General features: G+C 38.8%; 1 protein-coding gene and 1 long non-coding RNA gene across 14 annotated transcripts in view; one reads left to right on the top strand and one right to left on the bottom strand.

The window, feature by feature from the left end:
* Positions 1-23925, top strand: part of LOC140513775 (uncharacterized) — a 144519-nt gene that overhangs the window by 33317 nt on the left and 87277 nt on the right. For 6 of the 13 annotated variants that reach the window (XR_011970364.1, XR_011970359.1, XR_011970356.1 and 3 more), the window contains 2 exons: positions 9949-10144; positions 15955-16038. The exons of 3 other annotated variants lie outside the window; for them this stretch is intronic. The gene's annotated coding sequence lies outside the window, so the exon portion shown is untranslated. The remainder of the gene's footprint in view (positions 1-9948; positions 10145-15954; positions 16039-23925) is intronic. 4 more of the 13 variants (XR_011970360.1, XR_011970355.1, XR_011970352.1 and 1 more) reach the window with 2 other exon arrangements.
* Positions 8607-23925, bottom strand: part of LOC140513846 (uncharacterized) — a 44893-nt gene continuing 29574 nt past the window's right edge. The window contains exon 3 of the long non-coding RNA XR_011970393.1: positions 8607-8770. This is a non-coding gene — a long non-coding RNA (uncharacterized lncRNA). The remainder of the gene's footprint in view (positions 8771-23925) is intronic.

Here is a 23925-nt window from a genome sequence, read left to right as displayed (position 1 = left end):
GCCCTATAGAATAGTAGAAAAAGCAGGGAAAGAAGACCTGGGTTCAAGACCAGCAGAACTACTTTCTACCTATCCATTCACTGATTCATTTAAACAGGGAAAATAATTCTCCAGTCCTTCCTGAGGATCATTCTGGGTAAAAGTGACATAGTATTGAAATGCACCCTGGAAATAAATGAAGCAGCCAGGTGGTGCCATGAAAAGATCGTTGGAACAAAAGCCAGAATAGACTTGAATTGGAATCCTGTTTCAGATACTTACTAGCTGTGTGATCTTGAGCAAGTCCTGTAAAATCTCTGAGACTCAGCTATAAAATGGAGTTAATAATATCTGTGCTAGTAATACCGACTTCACAGAGTTGTTATGAGAAAAGGGCAGTGATGTGTGTGAAAGCTTTATCTTCAAGCATTAAGTAAATGTAAGATATCCTTATTATTAGGATTTATTTGCATAACTTACCCTTTCCCCAACCCACACCAAGTAAGTCCAAGCCAGACTTGTCTTACAGCAAATTTCTCTCTCCCATATTATAGTAAGGATAGTTATAAAGTAACAGCATACGGCACAACAAGTGTTCCAGCGTGTAGCATTAAGTGCATATTAAAATTAGTGTGGCCTAAGCCTCTGTTGTGAAAGCATGACAATATATGGTCATGGCTCCTTCCCTCTTTTCTCCTCGTTCCATGGATCTTCCCCGTCTAGCCACATGGTTAATGAGCAACATTGCCAAATGGCTGAGTTGAGATTGGATCAGCATGTTTGAAACAATGATAAAACTGCAAATATTTATGGTTTTTAATTCTCATCTGTCAGGACTCATTCTCTTGTTAATGCTGAAGTTGGTTATGATTACTGTAATATTTTCAAGAAGGAAAAGAAGTCGTAATATTCAAAAGGATACCTCTTTTTTCAAGTGAAGCCCCTTTTTATTCTCAGACCCAGGGAGATCTCATCTGCAAATATCCTGCTAGTGCTGCCAAAATTGTCTTATACAAAGGCTGCCATCTCATTTATGGAGGATCAATCTGCTCATTGTATAGGATAGGATTTGAAAAATAAGAATTTCTTTCCACATTCACTGTGCTTTTATCTCCCAGTTACCCGCCATTTTAGGCATTTAGGGGACTGTGAAAATGTAGAGAGGCAAGAAGGAACATTTTTAAAAGCTCAGATATTTGCATCAAACTTTAGAGAGCTTACTTTGACATACGTTATTACATTTAATCTTCTTGAAACAGCCTTAGAGAGTTTAAGTGACTATCCCCAGTTATACAGCAAAGAATTACTAGTTTTTATGTAGAACTTTAAAGTTTTCAAGGCACTTTACATGCATTATCTCATATGATCCTCACAACAACTCTGTAAGTTAGGTGCTATTATTACTCCATTTTACAAATGAAGAAATTAAGACTCAGCATCAGTCTGATAAAACTTGTCTGAGGTGAGTTTCTTAACTATCTTCCTGACTGCAGTCCAGTACTCTAACCGCTGTGCTACATGATGACTTCAATCCAAGGATTTCTGATTCTAAATCCATTTTCCCTACACCACACTACTTCCATAGAGTATTCAGGAGCCATTTCAAGGCGTGTGTGGGAGAAAAACCAAAAAACAAGGCGTGCATGTCAGATTAGTAACTATAGTGTCCTTTTCTTCATTTCCTGCTTTATTTTTGAAATTGTAAGTAATTTCAAACTCTCTGGATAATTGGATTTCAGACTTTCACTTTAGTAATATGGATTGATCTGGGCTGAGAAAACAAATTGGATTTAGAAGAAATGCTAAATGGTGTGTTTTGTTTGTTTGAAATGAGGTACAGAAGTGAACCATTATTGAACAGTGAGTCATGCCTCACAACCTGGTCAGAATCATCTTTGATAATTCTTAGGACTTAAAAATAGAGGCTTGGGATACTGGGGCTGGGAGCAGGCCTCAGAGTTTCAAAAACTACTTTTGCTTCTGAATGTGAGCCATGTACCCCTCCTACAGCTGGTGCCAACATATGGCAACTGGCAAGAATGTCTCTGGGAGCCTGGGTACCCAGGGAGCCTGCCTGCCCTTGGTGGCTGGGTCAGGGTGTTTCATTTCAGACTTTATCCAGGACTAGTTTGTGGTGGTGTGAGAAATGCATTCCATACACAGAGCCCAGAAAGAGAAACTACAGTTGGGTTAATTTGGAAGCTAGATAGTGCTGGTGTATAATGTCAATTCTCACACCATCTGGACACCTGCTGCTGGAAAGTTGTATGTGTGTCAGGGCTGGGTAGGTTTTTGTTTTTAGAGGTGACAGATTCTGGGGCACCTTAGATTCTATTCATCTGCTGGGTACTCTCATGTTCCTAAAAACTGTCCAAGGTTTTTGGTAACTGACCCTAAGTATTCTGAGAAACAGTCAAAAATGCAAAATCAGGTGTTGGAAAATTAATTTCTTTTCTGAGAAGCTTCTAGTTGCAGGAGATAAGCTGTGAGCTGGGATTTTTCAGATACAAAGCCTGAGGGTGAGACAATAGGCACAGGAGGTGGGAACCTGCGACTTTGAGGCCACATGTAGCCCTTTAGGTCCTCAAGTGTGGTCCTGAATCCAGCTCCACCAAAGGGTCACATTTGAGGACCTAGAGGTTCACATGTGGCCTTGAGTTCCCAGATTCCCCATCCCTAGAGGGGATCAGAGAAGAAAGGTCGGGGGGGGGGCGGCGCGTTGAGAAAATTTTTTTTAAAAGTTCTAGAAGTGTTTCATTGAAGAAATGTCTTCTTGATGCAAGGCCTAAAGCTCATGGTAATTTAACGATATTTTTGTACAAAACACTGTGCTATGTGCTTCAGAAACAATGACAAAATGAAAATGTTCCTGTCCTCAAAGAACTGTCATTCTACTGGTAGATACAACTGATTATCGAGAGGCAATTGTACCCTAGAGGACAGATAGCCAGCCTTGAAGTTCTAAGACCTAGCTGCAAGCCTTGGCTTGACCTTACTCGTATTTCCATCTTTCTAAACCTCAATTTCCCCATCCATAAAGTGGTGATAATTACATTTGCCCCATCTACCTCACAGGAATTTAGTGAGTATAAAATGAGAGACTGTCTTTAAGTGTTTTATAACCTTATTATTAGTCCATATGGATGTACATTGTTATTAAAGTCTTTCCCATTTTCATGAACAGTGACAATAAAAGCAGAAATAGCTTTTATTTGACTTTGTCTATGATTATAAGGTATTTAGGGTGTCTGGACCTTTGATTTCATCAGTGTTGAAAATTCTCTTTATTAATGCAAAATTCTTTGTAGTTTTGGAGAGGTTATGTGCCTTGCCATTGGTCATGGGTATGTGACAAAGGCAGGGCTTAAAACTTGACCAGATCTGGAGTCTTCCTGAATTCAAGACAGTCCCTCTATCTTTTATGTCACACTATGTCTCATAATCTCATAATTGTCTTATAATTCTACCATTAGGAAGATGATTTTTAAATATATTTATGGGTAAATGGAGGAGGGGGTTATTAAGTTATAAAAGAAACATAAAATCATAGCATGAGAATGCTCATCTCTTTTATTCTTCTGCCTCCAATAAATGTTATACAAAATATATAATTTCAGTGCCAAACAAATCTTCTTTTAGAAATTTAACCTAAATGTTCTATGCTTTACTGAATGCCCATTTCATTCCCGATGGAAACAGAGAGAAGTTGGATGATCATTTACTTATTAAAAACACTGTTAAATTGAAGGCCATCAATTATTAAGTCCCCATGACTTCAATATATACAAATTAAGATAAAAGTTTTTTCTATTTTCACTGCCAGTTACTGAAAATCATGAAAATGAGAACTTTCCTACTTCTGATTTTGACTCTAAATCCATGCCCTGGTTCCTTTAATCCTCCTTTAAAAAGGCCATTTTTTCCAACACTTTTATCATTGTGATTCTTTTCTATGTTCCTCTCAAATTGAGGTGCCTAAACCTGAGTATAGCACTCCATTAAGAACCTGGCTAAAAACACCTTTTTCTAATAACAAAGAATTGTAAGCAAAGTAGTTTTCCTAACTGAGAAATGACTAAGCAAGTTGAGATACCTGAATGGAATGGAATATTATTGTGCTATAAGAAATTATGTTTGTGATGAATACAGAGAAGCATGGAAAAATCTACATGAATGGATACTGAGTGAAGTAAGCAGAAGCAGGAAAATAAGATACACAATGACTATGACTGGAAATGGGAAAATCCACCAACAAAAGAATCGAAACTGAAGGTTAGGAAATGAAATTGATGACGTTTGTTCCCAAATAAGAGATATTAGAAAACATGTTGTCCTGCTTCTTTGCAGAGATGGGAAGACCATGGGTACAGAACATTGCCTATAATGTCAGATTATGTTTGATTCTCTACTATAAAGGATAGCAAATATATATTTTATTTTAAAAAAAAGAACTTGGCAGAGGCTAAATCTAATAGAAATACAATTTTCTTGAATGTCCTGTCCTTACTAATAATAACAATATCCCATTCACTATTTAAAAAAATAAAACACCAGAATTTTATTATGAATTTGTGTTTAGAAATAATCCCTCAGGGGGTGGGGTGGAAAATCGTAAGACAGTATCAATACCCCCATGTCTGAATTCAGCAAGAAGACCTGAGAAAATGATTAGGTTGCGATAAGGGCTTGAAATTATGTCATATGTGAGTGCAGCAGGCAACTGGAGTTTACTTAGTCTGGACAGGAGATTTAGGAAGGAACCTGTTTATTGTTTTTAAAAGTTTGGATGGTGTCTTGTGGAAACAGAATTATTTCTATTTGCTTGGCCCCATAGGACAAAACGTAAGACCAGCAAGTAGATATAACAAGGAAGAAAATCTTGGCTCAGTGAGAAGAAGTCTCATAATTGGAGTTGCCCAGAAATAAAATGGTTTACCTTTATACGTAGTGAGTTTCTCATTACTGGAGAGATTCTTTGAATGGAGGCTGTATAAGAGCGCCCATTGGAGCTATCCTAGAGGAAATGTGTGTTTCAGGAAAGGTTTGAACTAGGTAATCTCTAAGGGTTCTTTCCCACTCAGTGAGGTTAGAATTCCAAGAAGGTTTCCAGAATTCACAGACAGACCAACCTTAGATAAGATTCTGCTTCTGTCAAACAGAGGTCTTTGACTTTCCCAAGTCTTGGTATTCTAGGCTGAACAATGGCTCAGCTCAGACAGATCTTTCTTTTCTTTTGTGGTTCACCCATACACAAACACCAAATTATAAGCCTTGTATGCTGCTGTGTATCTGAGGCTTTGAGTCTTCACTACAATAATAAAAACTACTCATGATTATTATAGTGCTTTAAGGTGCTCACATCCGCCTCACCACATTCTCTAGAATGGCTTCCTTCTTTCCTACCCATAATTTTCACTTTAATTCCATGCCATAATTATGGCAAAGAGTACCTGATGCGGAGTCAGAGGATGTAGGAGACATTCCTGACTCGACTCTGCCACTTACCATGTGATCTGAGACTACTACTTTAAAGCCCCAGGTCTCAGTTTCCTCATCTGTAAAATGATGAGCTAGAGACCCCATCTAAGGTCCCTTCTAACTTTAAATTCTCCATTCTTCAGTCGAAAATAAGGAAAATAATTCTTGCTTACCTCATGAGACTATTTTAAAAGCACCTTGAAACTTGAAAGTAATATATAAATGCTTCTTGTCTTGGCTAATAGATCCTGGCAATCACCAACTTTGAACAATACTCAGAGGTCATAATCAGTGGGTATGTTTAATCACCTCTAAGTCCTCCTGAGTGGTGAAAAAGGAAAGACTGATTGAACAAAAACTGAAAGTTACAAAGAAGACTTTGTTGAAACCAATACTATGGTTCACATGTTGAAAAAATACCATTTGCAAATTAACTACCCTATCTATGAACTGGCAGATGAGATTTGACCAAATACAAAGTAAAGCTTGATTCAGGGCCATTAATTTAAACATACATATGCACATATAAAAATCAGTTCCACAGTATACAAAATATGTTCACTGCATTTAAAAATAATTTAATTTAAAAAGCAAAAATGATTTTTTAAAAACCCACATAGGTGTTTACTACAACTATATCCATAAAGACAGTATTATAAATAGCAACAAATCTAAGTTAAATACAATGAATAGCCTACTAGCTTACTTAAAACTAAAAGCCTTACTTTATTTTAACAAATATTAACTTACAAAAGCAAACAAATAGGTTCCATTGTCAGGAGGACCTAAGTTAGAAACCTGCCCCAACTTAACATAGTTCTTTTATTACTGGTGTTTCAAAAAAATAGATTTGTTCCAATATAATTGATACATTAAGAAATATTTTGAGTATAACTCAAATATTGGGCTTGCTTCTGTGAAATTCCTTCCTCAAAAAACAGTGAGAATGTAGAAAACTGCACCACTTCACAATGGCTCACAAGCTTCTCTTCCAATTCTCATAAGCCAATTTTAGGTCTTTGTCAAGGTAAAGTGCCAAATTATTAAATATCTTCTGGTGCAACAGCAGCTGTAAGTAGAGAAAGACTGGTTTGCATGATCCCCCTCTTTAGCACCTTCCCCGTCATAGCCCTGACGCACCGAATTACTGCTTACGCAACTTGTTCTTGTAAACAATGGTAGAGACCACTATTTATTGCATAATTCTCTATTTTTTAACCACTTAACATATATAAAAGAAGCAGCTAGGGGGTGCAATAAATAGAACTCTGGGCTTAGAATCAGGAAGATTCTTCATGAGTTCAAATCTGCCCTCAGACACTTACTAGCTAGGTGACCCTGGGCAAATGAGTTGGAAATGAAAATGGCAAAGCACTCCAATATCTTTGTCAAAAAAACCCCAAATAGAGTCATGAAGAGTTGGAAGTGACTGACACAACCAAACAACAGCTCTCTCCCTCCCTCCCTCTCCCTCTCCCTCTCCCTCTCCCTCTCCCTCTCCCTCTCCCTCTTCCTCTCTCTCTCTCTCTCTCTCTCTCTCTCTGTCTGTCTGTCTCTCTCTCTCTCTGTCTCTCTGTCTCTGTCTCTCTCTCTCTCTCTCATATAACTGTGCTAACATTTTTATTAGGATCCTTTTTAAAAGTATTTTATTGGTGAAGTTTTTGAAAATTATGCCCTTAACCCCATTTTCCACATTAGCTCTGTAGTATTTCACTTTTATTTACTATTTTTCATAGTGTGGTGCTTTCTGGGAATGTACATGATCCCATTCTAGACTAACTGAAGGTACTAGCTGTATGAGCCTGAAGTCACTTAATTCTTACTACACCAGGCAACTGTAAGACCATCAACTGCTAATCTACATTGCTGGGGGCATTCATCTCGTTGAGACTTCCTGACAACAATGAAATCACAAGTCTGGACCAAAAAAAAGTTGCATATAATATCTGTCATGATCATTCTTCTGTGTTACTTTGATGAAAGGATTGGGAAGTGAGTTTCTAATTATTTCATTTAATTGCCTAAGTATATCCACTGTGTTAAAGCAGCATTTATCAATTAAAAAATGTTTAAGTGCTTTTATTGAATTAATAGACCATATATTTTTTAAAATATAAATTAATTTTAAAAGCTATTCATGATTATGAAAAACTATTTTTAAAAATAAAAGTGCCTTATGTTGCTTTTATGTATATGCATATGTATATATACACATGCATCCAATATTTCTCTCCCCCCCCCAATTACATGTTAAAACAATTTTTAGGCATTTTGTAAAAAGTTTTGAGTTCAAAGTTCTATCCCTCCTTCCCTCCCTTCCCTTTCCCTCCTCCCCTTCCCCTTCTCCAAGATGTCAAGCAGTCTGATATAGTTTATATATGTACAATCATGTAAAGCATTTCCATATTAATCATTTTGTACAAGAAGACTTGAAGAAAGGAAGGAAGGAAAGGAGGAAGGAAGGAACAAAGAAAGAGCATACTTCAGTCAGTATTCAGATAGTATCAGTTTTTTTCTCTGGAGGTGGCATGCTTCATCATGAGTCTTTTGGGATTGTCTTGGATTCATGCTGAGGATAGCTAAATTATTCACAATTCTTCATCGAACAATATTGCTGTTATTGTGTACAACATTCTACCGGTTCTGCTTATTTCACTTTGTATCAGTTCATCTAAATCTTTCCAGGTTTTTCTGAAATCATCCCACTTGTCATTTCTTATGGCTCAATAACATTCCTTCACAATCATACCACAGCTTGTTTAACCATTCCCCAAATGATGGGCATCCTCCTGATTTCCAATTCTTAGCTACCACTAAAAGAACTGCTATAAAAATTTTGTGCAAATAAGTCCTTTCCCTCTGGCCTTTTTTGATGTCTTTGGCATATAGACCTAGCAGTGGTATTGCAGGATCAAAGGGTACACACAATTTTATTCCCTTTGGGCATAGTTCCAAAATGCTCTCCAGAATGGTTGGATCAGGTAGCTTTTTAAAAGAACTTCATTTTGTGTTAAGCATTTAATCAAGTTTCCCCACTTGTCTATAGAAATGCCTATCACACTCCTAGCAGTAAAAAGTCATTTTAATAGCAAGTGAAATCCATGACCTATGGAAGGTAACTTCTTCCATGGAAGTGGCTTTAAACCTACCTTAGGGAAACTTTTGCTGATAGGGAAACATTGAGAAGGATCTCTTGATCAACAGGGAGACATTTGTAATCCACAGTCTGAGCTTGTCTTGGATTCTCTATCCTTCCACCTCTGGCTAACTGGGAAGCTATCTTGGAAGAACATCTCCTGCTTGGGACTCATCTCTGTAGAAGAAAAAGTTCAAGGAATCCTTTACCTTCCAAAGCAGGGAGTTATCATCAGGTTCCTGGAAACTCAGATCCAAATTTCTTTCTCCATCATCAGTGACTCACCCTTAGTCAGGAAAAGAAGAGGAATAAGTGTGCCATGGTAAAGAAACCAGGCAGGTGGCTGTGAGCTAGGAGCTCCAGCTGGAATGACACACAAGCTTTAATGAAGCTCCCTTACTTGATCATCATAGTCTTCCACTGCGTCTCTCTGTCTGTCTCTCTGTCTCCTTCCCTCTCTATCTCTTCTTTTTTCAAATATGGCAGTAGGGGTGGTGGGGTGGTGAGGACGTAAGAGCTAACAGTAGCACAAATTTCATAAATTCAGTTAATTCTCCTTGAAAGATTCCCTCCAGGGATTAGACACAACTATTGGAGCTATGTAAAGCTAATGAATAGGTTTGAGGTCTTCTTGTTTAACTTGTCCCATCCCCACACCCCTCCAGGATCTAGTGTTATTCTTCTCACAAGGTAATCTTATATCTGTATGTATTTGCTTGTTGTGTGTGCACCTATAGGGGTGCATATTGCCTCTCCCAATTAAAATATAAATTCCTTGAAGGAATGGGCTGTTTCAATTTTGTCATTGTCACCCCTTCCTCCCAAACACCTAGTATGGAACCTGACACAAAGTAATTGACTAATCAGTGCTTGGTTAACTAACAGCTAGCCAATGTCTTCCTGTCTTATTCGATTCCTTTTGTGATGTGACAACTTCAGAATTTAAAAGATGTTATACTGTGGGGAAAACTTTATGGACAGCTAGGTGGTACAGTGGATAGAGTGCTCAACCTGGAGTTAGGAAGACCTGAATTCAAATCCAGCTTCAGACACTTACTATGTGACTCCAGACTTAACCCTGTTTGTCTCAGTTTCTTCATCTATAAAATGAGCTGGAGAAGGAAATGGCAAACCACTCCAGTATCTTTGCTAAGAAAACCCCAAATGGGGTCATGAACAGTTGGAAACAAATGAACAACAAAATGTGTTTTATATCACATACATACGCATGTGTGTAAGTATATATATGATATTATACATTATGTATTTATATTATATGGATATGCATATGTACACATATAATATAACATGATATAGTGATCTCAACTGTTTTCTTACATGCCTCACTTTTCCAGGATCTTCTTTTCTATGTCCTACCAATACAATGATCATCATACACAAAAAGCAGTGATGCTTCTCAATTTGTCCCTTCTCCAGCGATGGATGTCTTGCCATGGAGGGTGATGAAAAAGTCAAAATCAGCAGGCACCCAGTACTCATTCACTCAGCCAGCTTTTATTAAGTACTTACTTTCTCATGATGAGCATTGTGGTGAGTACTTCAGAGAGTTATAAAGAGAGGGGAGATATTACCTCACACACACAGCCTTTGGGATATTGCTGTTTTCTTTGGAGGCAATTGGAGTTAAGTGACCTGCCCAGGGTCACATAGCTAACATAAGGGTCTGAGGCCAGATTTGAACTCAGGGAGGAGAGTCGTGCTGACTCCAGGACCAGCACTCTATCCTGTGCCATATTTCTTTGTAGATGTCACATTTTAAGAAGAACAGTGATAAGCTGGAGTACAGCCAGAGGGGGGGAAACCAGGACAGTGAAGGGCCCATAGATCATTCCACACAGGGATTATTATTAGCCTAGAGAAATAAAGTTTTTGTTTGTGGGAGAGGTAGGAAATGATAGCTGTCTTCAAGTATTTAAAAGGTTTTCATATGGAAGACAGATTAAACTTGTTCTCTGCTTGGTCTACAAGGACAGAATTTAGAAAAAAATGAATTAGAAGTTGTTAAGAGGAAATTTGGGGATTTATATAAGGAAATCTTCCTCATTCTACCCCAAAGTAGAATGGGTCACCTCAATAAATAATTGAGATCATCAAGCAAAGACATGATGAACACTCATTGGGTATCTTATAAAGGGGAGTCTTTTTTGGTTGCAAGCTAAACTGCAAAGACCTTCTAACGCTGAAATTCTGAGTCTGTAGTGGGAATCTGAAAAGATTACTAATAGCCTAGGGTTGTGACACAAGTGTGCCACTGTGCAGGCTGAGGCTCATGGATTGCTTGAGCTCAGGAGTTCTGAGCTGTAGCAAGGCTAAAACCAATTGTCCACACTAAGTCTGATACCACTGCGGTGAGCTGCTGGGAGCAGGGGACCAACATAGCATTTAAGAAGGGTAGAACCAGCCCAGGTCCATGCCAATCAGCAGTGGGATCTGGCCAGTGAACAGGTGCTGAAATTTCCAGTATGGGCAAGATTAGGAGACTTAGTCTTCCCCCTCTCCCACCCAAAGATAACTAATTGAACAAGCCAGAATATCATTATACTAAACTCCCCCTTGGGAGGAGAGAGGGGAGACTGCATTATTTATCCTTGTTTCTTTTGTACCTCCTAACACTAGGAATTAGACACAGTAAACATTTTAAAAATCTCAAATATTCCATTGCACTGGTGTAAAATTCAAATAGAAGCAGAGGCCATTAACCTACATATGAAGATCCCACCAGGACTCTTGTTCAAGTACTTTTAAAATGTAATATTTCTATGTTTTAGTGTATTTTTATTTATTTTCTATTTCTTAATTACACTTTAATCTGATCTGGACCATACTCGGTAGTATTGTGGGTCCCAGGTGACTCTTAGGTCCTGTGTTTGTTGTCACCTGGTGTCCATGCTGTAGTGGAAAGAGGAAAGAGCCTTAGATTTGAACTCAAAGGACCTGGACTGGAATTCCATCATCACTACTTACTACTTGTAGGACCTTAATGAAATCATCCCTTCTCCCTAAGCCATAGTTTTCTCATCTATAAAATAGTAGGACAGGTGGGAGTGTGTGACAGGGAGGAAAAGATGGGGTTGTACCACATGGTCTCTGAGGTTTCTTCTAACAAAATCCTATGAATGAAGAAATAAATGACAATCAAGTGAGTGGCATAGATGATTAGTGTTACAGATGTTGAGAAAGAGAGAGAGATCACTATGGGTCAAGATAGTCAAGAACAGACAAGCTTTATGTGGGAGGTGGCACTTGAACTAGGTTTTAAATTTAGCCTTACCTTTCTATCAAACTTGAAGGATGAATCCTTAGCTGGTGAGAGTGTGTATACATATGTGTGTATGTATATATACATGAATGCATGTATACATATATGTGTATACACAATATACCTACGTACATATAGTGTGTATATATACATAAATATACATATTATATAATTATATCATATATTGCAAATATATGCTTCTATACATATATAATTATATATGTGTATATATGGACATGTGTATGTATATAGTATATGTACACAGATATGTATTGTAGATATGTGTGTGTATATATATATATATATAATATATACGATTATATATATGTATATTTTATGGGTATATATATAAATACATATATGCACTAATGTATTTCTTTTTATGTTCCCTAAATCACTTCCACATCCACATAAAGGCAGGTTTGGCTCACCCATCAGGGCATCCTAAGACCTGCCCACTCTCCCATCTCCATCTAGACCCTCTGTAGCCAAACCCTTCCCAAGGCTCTGAGTGGGATCTTGAGTTTTAGTTTGAATAGTCACAAAGTAGAAGCCAACTCTGCCAGCTGCCTCAGTGTGTAAAGAAAGCCAGACATCTCTTCTCATGAATAGAGCTCATACTCCCCCCCTTTTTTACTCTTACTGAGTTCGAATTGAAACATGATTGCAGCAACTCTTCGTTTCAAGGGAAAATTGTAATTGCTTCTAGATGCGGCCCACTGTTTTCAAGAGCGCTTTAACCTTTAACTTTGTCAGTACAAAGGAAGCCTCGCAGCTCCGAGAATCTAACAAGACCATCATTTATAGTTGGCAGAGTTCATTAGTCAATCGTAACAGTTTAATTATTGGCATGTTAATGTGTGAGCATTTAACTAGATGGAACAACGGGCTTTTAGGTATCGAATGAGACTTTCTAAATGAAGCGGAGTTAATCAGCATGGTTGTTTATGTTGTGCCTTGTTATTAAAACAAATTGATTAAAAAGCAAGAAAGAAAGTTATCCATTTATTTTGCCAACAAGCCAGCATGTTTTAGCACTAGGGGGACTGTTTAAAAATAAACACATAAATCATTGTTTGTTTCAGATAATAAGAGTAGTCATTTAGATAGACCTTCAAGGTTTGCAAAGTATTTTACACAAACATACCATTGGAGCCTGGCAAAATCACTGTGAAATAGGTGCCATGGATAGTATAATCCCCATTTTGCAGATGAAGAAATTGAGGTTCAGAGAAGTTAAGAGACTTGTACTTTGTCACACAGCTAGTAAATAGCCACAGAATTTGAACTCAGGTCTTCCTGACTCTCAAAGGACTATATCATATAGCATTTGGTTTTTTTATTTTTGTTTTTATGCTTTGGGCTAAAATGATGTAAGAAAGAGTCACTGTCTAATAGTCTATGTTATAAAAGTCCCTTAGAGTGCCAGTATTCAAAGTTTCCCTTAACAGAAGGCCAATGGAATATTCTTTTTTTTAAAATTTATTTATTTAACTTTTAACATTCATTTTCACAAAATTTTGGGTTCCAGATTTTCTCCCCATTTGTCCCCTCCCCCCACCCCAAAACACTGAGCATTCTGATTGCCCCTATCACCAATCTGCCCTCTCTTCTATCATCCCTCCCTTCCATTGTCCCCATCTTCTCTTTTGTCCTGTAGGGCCAGATAACTTTCTATACCCCTTTACCTACATTTCTTATTTCCTAGTAGCAAGAACAGTACTCAACAGTTGTTCTTAAAACTTTGAGTTCCAACTTCTCTTCATCCCTCCCTCCCCACCCATTCCCTTTGGGAAGGCAAGTAATTCAATATAGGCCATATCTGTGTAGTTTTGCAAATGACTTCCATAATAGTCGTGTTGTGTAAGACTAACTATATTTCCCTCCATCCTATCCTGAACCCATTGCTTCTATTCTCTTTTGATCCTGTCCCTCCCCAAGAGTGTTGACTTCAAATTGCTCCCTCCTCCCATTGCCCTCCCTTCCATCATCCCCTCCACCCTGCTTATTCCCTCCCCCCCCACTTTCCTGTATTGTAAGATAGGTTTTCATACCAAAATGAGTGTGCATTTTATTCCTTCCTTTAGTGGAATGTGATGAGAGTAAACTTCATGTTTTTCTCTCACCTCCCCTCTTTTTCCCTCCACTAAAAAGTCTTTTGCCTGTCTCTTTTATGAGAGATAATTTGCCCCATTCCATTTCTCCCTTTCTCCTCCCAATATATTTCTCTCTCACCCCTTAATTTCATTTTTTAAGATATGATCCCATCCTATTCAATTCACTCTGTGCTGTATGTGTGTGTGTGTGTGTGTGTGTGTATGTGTGTGTAATCCCACCCACTACCCAGATACTGAAAAGTTTCAAGAGTTACAAATATTGTCTTTCCATGTAGGAATGTAAACAGTTCAACTTTAGTAAAGTCCCTTATGACTTCTCTTTGCTGTTTACCTTTTCATGCTTCTCTTCATTCTTGTGTTTGAAAGTCAAATTTTCTTTTCAGCTCTGGTCTTTTCATGAAGAATGCTTGAAAGTCCTCTATTTCATTGAAAGACCATTTTTCCCCTGAAGTATTATACTCAGTTTTGCTGGGTAAGTGATTCTTGGTTTTAGTCCTAGTTCCTTTGACTTCTGGAATATGATATTCCACGCCCTTCGATCCCTTAGTAGAAGCTGCTAGATCTTGTGTTATCCTGATTGTATTTCCACAATACTTGAATTGTTTCTTTCTAGCTGCTTGCAATATTTTCTCCTTGACCAGGGAACTCTGGAATTTGGCCACAATGTTCCTAGGAGTTTCTCTTTTTGGATCTCTTTCAGACGGTGATCTGTGGATTCCTTGAATACTTATTTTGCCCTCTGGTTCTAGAATCTCAGGGCAGTTTTCCTTGATAATTTCATGAAAGATGATGTCTAGGCTCTTTTTTTGATCATGGCTTTCAGGTAGGCCCGTAATTTTTAAAGTGTCTCTCCTGGATCTATTTTCCAGGTCAGTTGTTTTTCCAATGAGATATTTCACATTATCTTCCATTTTTTCATTCTTTTGGTTTTGTTTTGTGATTTCTTGGTTTCTCATAAAGTCATTAGCCTCCATCTGTTCCATTCTAATTTTGAAAGAACTATTTTCTTCAGTGAGCTTTTGAACCTCCTTTTCCATTTGGCTAATTCTGCTTTTGAAAGCATTCTTCTCCTCATTGGCTTTTTGAACCTCTTTTGCCAACTGAGCTGGCCTATTTTTCAAGGTGTTATTTTCTTTAGCATTTTTTGGGTCTCCTTTAGCAAGGTGTTGACCTGCTTTTCATGCTTTTCTTGCATCTCTCTCATTTCTCTTCCCAGTTGTTCCTCCACCTCTCTAACTTGATTTTCAAAATCCTTTTTGAGCTCTTCCATGGCCTGAGCCCATTGAACATTTATTTTGGGTGTTTGGGATACAGAAGCCTTGATTTCTATGTCTTTTTCTGATGGTAAGCATTGTTCTTCCTCATCAGAAAGGAAGGGAGGAGATATTTGCTCACCAAGAAAGTAACCTTCTATGGTCTTATCTTTTTTCCCCCTTTTCTGGGCATTTTCCCAGCCAGTAACTTGACTTCTGAGTGTCCTCTCCACACCCACCTCACCTCCAGATCTGCCCAGCCAGTGCTTGGGGTCTGAGATTCAAATGCTGCTTCCCAGCCTCAGGGCCTTGGGCGGGGGTGGGGCTTCTATTCAGTGTGAGATTAAGTTCAGCTGCTCAGGTGGGGGCAGGGCTGCCGTACTGGGCTCAGTTCCCTCAGAGGATTTATGAGGAGACCTTCAACAATGGATCCTAGCTCCTGCCTGCTTTGGGAGCCCTTGTCTGCTGCTGCCTCTGCTGCTGTCTCCCGAGGGGGCCTGAGTCATGGGGACATCCCACTCCCCTCTCAGTGAGCCAAAGAGACTCTCTCACTGACCTTTGGCACTTGTGGGTGGAGGGAGCTGCGCAGCTGCTGGAGATTCTGTCCCTGAAACCTGCTCAGATCTGCTCCTCTTGGTGCCTTGCAGCCAAGGCAGGGCTGGGCTGTGCTCTGGTCCCATACATGACAGACCTTTTGTGTTGTTTTTTCAGGGCTCTCTGGAACAGAAATCTCTTCCACTCTGCTGTTCTGTGGCTTCTGCTGCTCCAGAATTTGTTGGGAGTTCTTCATTACAGGTATTTTATGGGCTGTAGGTTTGGAGCTAGCATATGTGTATCTTTCTACTCCACCATCTTGGCTCCCCCCCCACCCAATGGAATATTCTATCCACTTCATAGAAAGGAAATAGAAAAGACAAGCTATATGTAAATTTGCAAACAACAATTCTATACCTGCATCAAACCTAATAATACGTAATACATGATACATAATCAATGTCATGCTATAAAAGATTTTACCTCAACTTTCTCCTGAGAGGCAACATGGAGGTCTACTACTTAAGACATTGAATTTGAATTCAGGAAAACTGGTTCTAATCTCCTCTCAGATACACACTAGCTTTGTGAACCTGGAAAAGTCATTTGACTTCTTTTGTCACAGTTTCTTCATTTGTAAAAGTGAGGCTACTGGGCTTGGTGGATCCTAAAGTCTCTTATACCTCTAAATCTATGACACTATAATCTTTTGTTTCTGATTTTTGACGTTGGGGCAAATAATATGTGCATGTAATAGAAGGTGGGGAGAAAAGGCCTATGAGTATACATCAAAAAGCCTGTTGGGGTCAGGCAGATCTTCACTACCCAACCTTCTAACTTACATCTGTGTCATTCTTGTGTCCATAGGAGTCAGTGAGTCTCTGACCATACTCCCAATAATTGCAGTATAGTGGACTCTGTCAACCATTTTCAGTTTCTCATTTTTGGGTGCACTTGGTTCTTTGTGGATGAAGGGAAACAAGACCCAACTGAGGCTTCCTGAAACTATTTCAGTTCCTTAAATCACTTCAATAACCTTTACAGACTAACTGGGAGAGGGAGTTTGGTATTGTAAGACCAGTATTGAATATTCTGTACTTCAAATGGTCCTCACCAGAGCCATGGGTAGGGTGGGGTAACTGGGTGATAAAACAAAGAAAGCATTGACAGTGATGTTCCAGGGTATCTGTCCTACCCAAGATGGCCATCTGGCCCTTCCCCCAGCCTCTGGCCCTTTTGCTCCCCCTTCCTCAAATAGCTGAGTTCTTTAACAGTATCAAAAATTCACAATCTCCCAAGGTATGTTTCTTCCTTCTGACAACTGCACTTCAGGTGAGATTTCCCACCCATCCCACTTACTTTCTATTTCCCTTGCCCCAGGCTCAAAAATTTCTAGTTACAGTCCTTGCTCATCTTGTATGATTGACATATGAATGGACTATGTGTTAGAAGTTAACCACAGCTGAGAAAATGGCAGACAGCTGCCTGCGAGTGAGGTTCATTTTCCAGTGCAAGATTTCCTACAACCAGCAATAGGTAGCAGCTCAGTTCATTTGAGAGAGGGAAGTATCAAGACTCCTTGAGAAGTGACTATAATAATAAATACCATTTGATCATAGATTTAGAGGGGAAGGGACCCTAGAGGTCTCTGAGTCCAACCCCCTCATTTTGAAGATAAAGTGATAAAGTGAGAGACTGATTTGCCCAAAGTCACAGAAGGAATAAATGACAGAATTGAGTCTTGAACCTAATGACAAATCTTCAATTAATCAATCAATATTAGTTAAACACCTACTATGTGCCAACATAGTGAATAGTTATTAAGTATGCTATACCTTTTTCACTCTAATTTGAGAGATAGGTAATATGAATATTATTGTGCTTATTTTTAGCAAGCCAGTCTACCAGAGTGGATAGAGAGCTAGCTTCTAAATTCAAGTTCTCACTCTAATATGTACTGGCTCTATGACCCCGAGAAAGTCACCTGACTTTTCAGTCTTCTAGGCAACTTGGGGGAAGGGGAGGGAGGGAGGGTGAGAGAGACAGAGAGAGAGAGAGTCCAAGATATCACCCAAGGGAAAATTCCCTAAAGTCTCTAGAGGAGTAAGCTTAGGATAGGGAAATGATCCCTCTACAGGTCAGCCTTTTCCCACAATCTTTCTTTAATTGAAGGAAGTCTGGGGGACTAAGTCTGAAGGAAGAGTCTGTCTTCTCACCCAAACCTAGGAACCCAAAGACCAAGATCTTTTCTCTCTACAACTCTAACCCTGACACAGATGAGGAGCATGGAGTAACAAGTTTCCACTAATGAAAAGAGTATGTTGCAAATGGATCTTGAGCTATAGAGGGTTTCTCTGTGATTTGGAGTCTATGTTTGGTATTTTCCATGAAAGTGGCAAGCATCTTAATGCTTTTCTTTATGTTCATAATCAAAGAGTCATCAGAAATTGACTTTTATTCTTGTTTCCCCAAAGGGCATGGATCTTTAATGAAGATAGAGTCAAATATATGTTTGCACTAAGGTATCCCCTCAATTTCCAGGTCTTTGCCACCACGAAGAGAGCTGCTATAAATATTTTAGAACATGTAGGTTCTTTTCCTTTTCACCTTAGGAAACAGACTTAGTAGTGGTATTGCTGGGTCAAAGGGTATACACAGTTTTATAACTCTTTGGCTTAACTCCAGATTGTTCTCCAAAGTGGTTGAATCAATACGCAATTCTACCAACAGTGTATTAGCATCCTAATTTTCCCATATCCCCTCCAACATTTGCCATTTTCTCCTATTATCATTTTAGCCAGTTTGATAAGTGTGAGATGATATCTTCACTAACTACCATTTTAAACATAATTTTCCAACAGAGGTGGTTTCAAAGCCAGGAAGACCTAGTTGTCAAGAGCCTTCTATGATTCATACTGACTGTGCACCCCTGGGCAATTTACTTAACGTCTCAGTTCTTTAGGCAACTTTTCAAAGTTATAAAATATAAAGAAAGTGTCAACCTATATGAATAGATGAAATTTTCTTACTCTGGTGTTCCCTATACCAATGAAATCAGGTTCAGTCTCCATCCTTATATTGACTATTTTTTCTCTAGATGAGAGCTTCATCTTACCAATGAGATTATATGGTACCAAAGGAAAGAGACTGTATCCTTGGCTTCCTTATATCCCCTAACACACTGAGTACTATGTTGGGCATGCAGTAGTTGCTTCATAAAACCTGATTGCTTGATTAAAATATAGACAATTCAGCAGAATGAAGATCATTTGCTATCCTCCTTCCTCTTTATTCCATCTAGAAACCACTAATTTCCAAAGTCTAGAAAAGAATGAGGGGGAGGGGAAAGAGTATATAATTGTTTTCTCTTGTGAACTGTAATATACTATATGAATTTATGTCTTAACATTTGGAATTGCCAGTCTTGCAATGTTTGATATACTGCCTTTCAACCAATAGTTCTTCCTGAAGTTGGAGAGTGAGCAGGTGTCAGTGATCACCCATGTATGAAGTGGAAGAGCTAGGGTTAGAATCCAAGTCTTCTTTTATCTAATCTAGTGCTATTCTTCCAACTGTAATCTGTTTCCCATATATTGATATTTCAAGAATTTCACCCACAGAGATTATTAAAAAGTAGAATGGGCTACTGCAGGAGGTATTATATTCATTCCTACTGGAGTTCTTCCAGCATAGAATGAATGATTACTTATAAAATACATTTGGGAGGGGAAAAGTAGCCCGTTGAGGGCATTTCAATTTTGAAATTATATGATGCTATGACATCTAGAAAGATTGGCATCAAAGAGAGTCACTACTATGTAAGAAGAACATCATTAGAAACTTCTAGAAATTCATGAGATAAATATAGGAGAAAGGTCCTTCCTTTACTGACAGATCATACATACACACACATGTGCACATGCAAATGCAGACCCACACATGCCACACATGAACATACATCATGCCTTCGTTTTGTAGAAAGCTGTGGTCAGCTCTCTCCACTTTTACTCAGATCAGTTTTCGGACAATCAAAAATCTATAGGCCATCCTTGAACTCAGATTTGAAGTCTTCCCAACTTGGCTGGACCTCCTAGAACTAGTGCTTGTTGATGTAATTCCCTAATAGCCACTTCAGAATACAATAGCAAATGTTCTTTGCAGTGCGATAGCAGTTATATAATGATGATGATACAGTGCCAATTTGAACCTACATTCCTAGGCATTGGGAAAACTTAACCAAACTCCTCTGCCTAGCATTCAAGACTCTTCACACTCTGGCATTAAACTGCTTTTCCAATCTGGTCCCGTGCTTAACCTTTCTTGTGTTCTACCACAGCCAAAACAAATCACTTATAGTTCCCCAAATTGAATTTCAATCCTGCTTGGGACACTTCCCAGGTGTGTGGCCCTGGTAAGAATCAACCTCTCTCAGTCAATTTTCTCATTTGGATAATGAGGATAATAATAGATTTGTGAGAATCAGATGGGATAACATATGTAAAGTATTTTGTCATCCTTTAAACACTGTATAAATATTAAATATTATCATTAATTATTATTACTATTGCTGCTGCTGTTGTTATCCAACCTTTTACTGACTTTATACCTTTGCTTATCTCTTTTGTTACATTTGACGTGCGCAATCCCTATATCTCCTATTGAGGAAATCCTAGCCATCCTCTAAGACTCAGCTCAGATACTACCTCTTCCATGCAGTCTTCTCTGTTCCCTCAGCCAGAACTTATTTCTGCCACCTCTGATTTCTCACATAAATTTTATACTTTTCTTACACATTTAGCATGTTCTCTTTTATATTGTTTGTGCTCCTGATGCATCTCCTGCCTACAGCGTAAGCATCTGGAGGGAAAGGATGGTGTTTTATTTATCTATAGCAGGAGAGGATTCTGGGAAGAAGGTGGAATAGGTCAGAAAACGTTCAGCTTTCCAAATTTCCTAGAAGAAAAAAAACATTGCCCCAGAGGGAATGTAGAGCAGCAGAAATAAACAAAAATCCAAGGTAAAGCAGTTGGTGTAAGACAACTGGAGAAGACCCCAGGAAAGACATGACTTCCAGGGACAATGTTTAAGCTTGAGTGAAGTGCAAACATCTCTAAGCCAACTCTGCAGTATCAACAGACAAGACCTGAAGGCAATTAGGTTTGGGAGGCAGCCTCAGGCTCAGAAATTGTCATCTCACAACAGTGTGTGTGTGTGTGTGTGTGTGTGTGTGTGTGTGTGTGTGTGTGTGTGTGTGTGTGTGTGTGTGTGTGTGGAGGGTCTGATGGCTCAGTAGGAGAAGACTGAAGGACCATCCACTATCTTAGGCTGGGCTGCTGCTGCCCAGAAACAACAAGCTAGCACATACCCTGATGGCTGTGGGAACTTGCAGGAGAGCAGAGCCCTTGGTTTCAGTTCCAGAACAGAGAGGGTATCTGCAGTTTGCAGCCACCCAAGTGACCACAAGGAGCAAGATTATTTGTGGGACAGAGTGCCTCCCTGACTGTGGCTTGGGAGTGGAAAGAAGAGGCCAAGATTGAACCCTGGGACAGATCTTGGAAAATAACTGTAAGAAGGACCTAAGCCTTGGGGCATCGTTCCCATACCTTGGGACTAGAATTTGATTACACTAATAACTGCCAAAAATAAAATGAAACAAAAATAAAGAAATAAAAATCAGTAAGCAAAGGAAAAAGAACCTAACCATAGACAACTACTATGGGGTCAGAAAAAATCTGGGTTCATATTCAGAGCAAGGTAATGGAGCTAAAAAGTTACTCCTTTATCACTGAGAAATGTCAAATGGTCCCAAGCACAAAATGAGTTCTTGAAAGAACTTAAAAAGGACTTTAAAAATCAAATATGAGAAATTGAGGAAAAATAGGGGAAAATGTCAATCAACTTGAAATAGAGAATCAGAAATTTAGGGAATAAAAAAATTTATTGAAAACTAAAATTGGAGAAAGGGAAGCTAATGACATTCTTTTTTAAAAATTATTTACTTATTTAACTTTTAACATTCATTTTCACAAAATTTTGGGTTCCACATTTTCTCCCCTTTTGTCCCCTCCCCCCACCCCAAAACACCGAGCATTCTAATTGCCCCTATCACCAATCTGCTCTCTCTTCTATCATCCCTCTCTTATCTCCATCTTCTCTTTTGTCCTGTAGGGCCAGATAACTTTCTATACCCCTTTACCTGTATTTCTTATTTCCTAGTGGCAAGAACAGTACTCTACAGTTGTTCCTAAAACTTTGAGTTCCAACTTCTCTTCCTCCCTCCCTCCTGACCCCCTCCCTTTGGAAGGCAAGCAATTCAATATAGGTCAAATCTGTGTAGTTTTGCAAATGACTTCCATAGTGGTCATGTTGTAGAAGACTAACTATATTTCCCTCCATCCTATCCTGTCCCCCATTACTTCTATTCTCTCTTTTGTTCCTGTCCCTCCCCATGAGTGTCGACCTCAGATTGCTCCCTCCTCCCCATGCCCTCCCTTCCATCATCCCCCCCACCCTGCTTCTCCCCTTATCCCCCACTTTCCTGTATTGTAAGATAGGTTTTCATACCAAAATGAGTATGCATTTTATTCCTTCCTTTAGTGGAATGTGATGAGAGTAAATGATGATGAGAGTAAAATTAGAGTAAACTTCATGTTTTTCTCTCACCTCCCCTCTTTATCCCTCCACTAATAAGTCTTTTGCTTGCCTCTTTTATGAGAGATAATTTGCCCCATTCCATTTCTCCCTTTCTCCTCCCAATATATTTCTGTCTCACTGCTTGATTTCATTTTTTTAAGATATGATCCCATCCTCTTCAATTCACTCTGTGCACTCTGTCTCTATGTGTGTGTGTGCATGTGCATGTGTGTGTGTACCCAGTACCCAGATACTGAATAGTTTCAAGAGTTACAAATATTGTCTTTCCATGTAGGAATGTAAACAGTTCATCTTTTGTAAGTCTCTTATGACTTCTCTTTGCTGTTTACCTTTTCATGCTTCTCTTCATTCTTGTGTTTGAAAGTCAAATTTTCTTTTCAGCTCTGGTCTTTTCATCAAGAATGCTTGAAAGTCCTCTATTTCACTGAAAGACCAATTTTTCCCCTGAAGTATTATACTCAGTTTTGCTGGGTAAGTGATTCTTGGTTTTAGTCCTAGTTGCTTTGACTTCTAGAATATCCTATTTCATGCCCTTCGATCCCTTAACGTAGAAGCTGCTAGGTCTTGTGTTATCCTGATTATACTTCTGCAATACTTGAATTGTTTCTTTCCAGCTGCTTGCAATATTTTCTCTTTGACCTGGGAACTCTGAAATTTGGCCACACTGTTCCTAGGAGTTTCTCTTTTTGGATCTCTTTCAGGCGGTGATCTGTGGATTCCTTGAATACTTATTTTGCCCTCTGGTTCTAGAATCTCAGGGCAGTTTTCCTTAATAATTTCATGAAAGATGATGCCTAGGCTCTTTTTTTGATCATGGCTTTCAGGTAGGCCCATAATTTCTAAATTGTCTCTCCTGGATCTATTTTCCAGGTCAGTTGTTTATTCAATGAGATGTTTCACATTATCTTCCATTTTTTCATTCTTTTGGTTTTGTTTTGTGATTTCTTGGTTTCTCATAAAGTCATTAGCCTCCATCTGTTCCATTCTAATTTTGAAAGAACTATTTTCTTTAGTGAGCTTTTGAATCTCCTTTTCCATTTGGCTAATTCTGCTTTTGAAAGCATTCTTCTCCTCATTGGCTTTTTGAACCTCTTTTGCCAATTGAGTTAGCCTATTTTTCAAGGTGTTATTTTTTTCAGCATTTTTTGGGGTATCCTTTAGCAGGGTGTTTAATTGTTTTTCATGCTTTGCTTGCATGTCTCTCATTTGTCTTCCCAGTTTTTCCTCCACCTCTCTAACTTGATTTTCAAAATCCTTTTCGAGCTCTTCCATGGCCTGAGCCCACTGAGTGGGCTGGGATACAGAAGCCTTGACTTCTGCGTTTTTCCCTGATGGTAAGCATTGTTCTTCCTCATCAGAAAGGAAGGGAGGAAATACCTGTTCACCAAGAAAGTAGCCTTCTATAGTCTTATTTTTTTTCCCTTTTCTGGGCATTTTCCCAGCCAGTGACTTGATTTCTGAATATTCTCTTCACACCCACTTCCCCTCCAGATC

Source organism: Notamacropus eugenii, chromosome 1 (assembly GCF_028372415.1).
Source record: "Notamacropus eugenii isolate mMacEug1 chromosome 1, mMacEug1.pri_v2, whole genome shotgun sequence".
Lineage (NCBI taxonomy): Eukaryota > Metazoa > Chordata > Mammalia > Diprotodontia > Macropodidae > Notamacropus > Notamacropus eugenii.
Note: the sequence above shows the minus strand (reverse complement) of the source record. Positions and strands in the feature narration are given on the sequence as shown.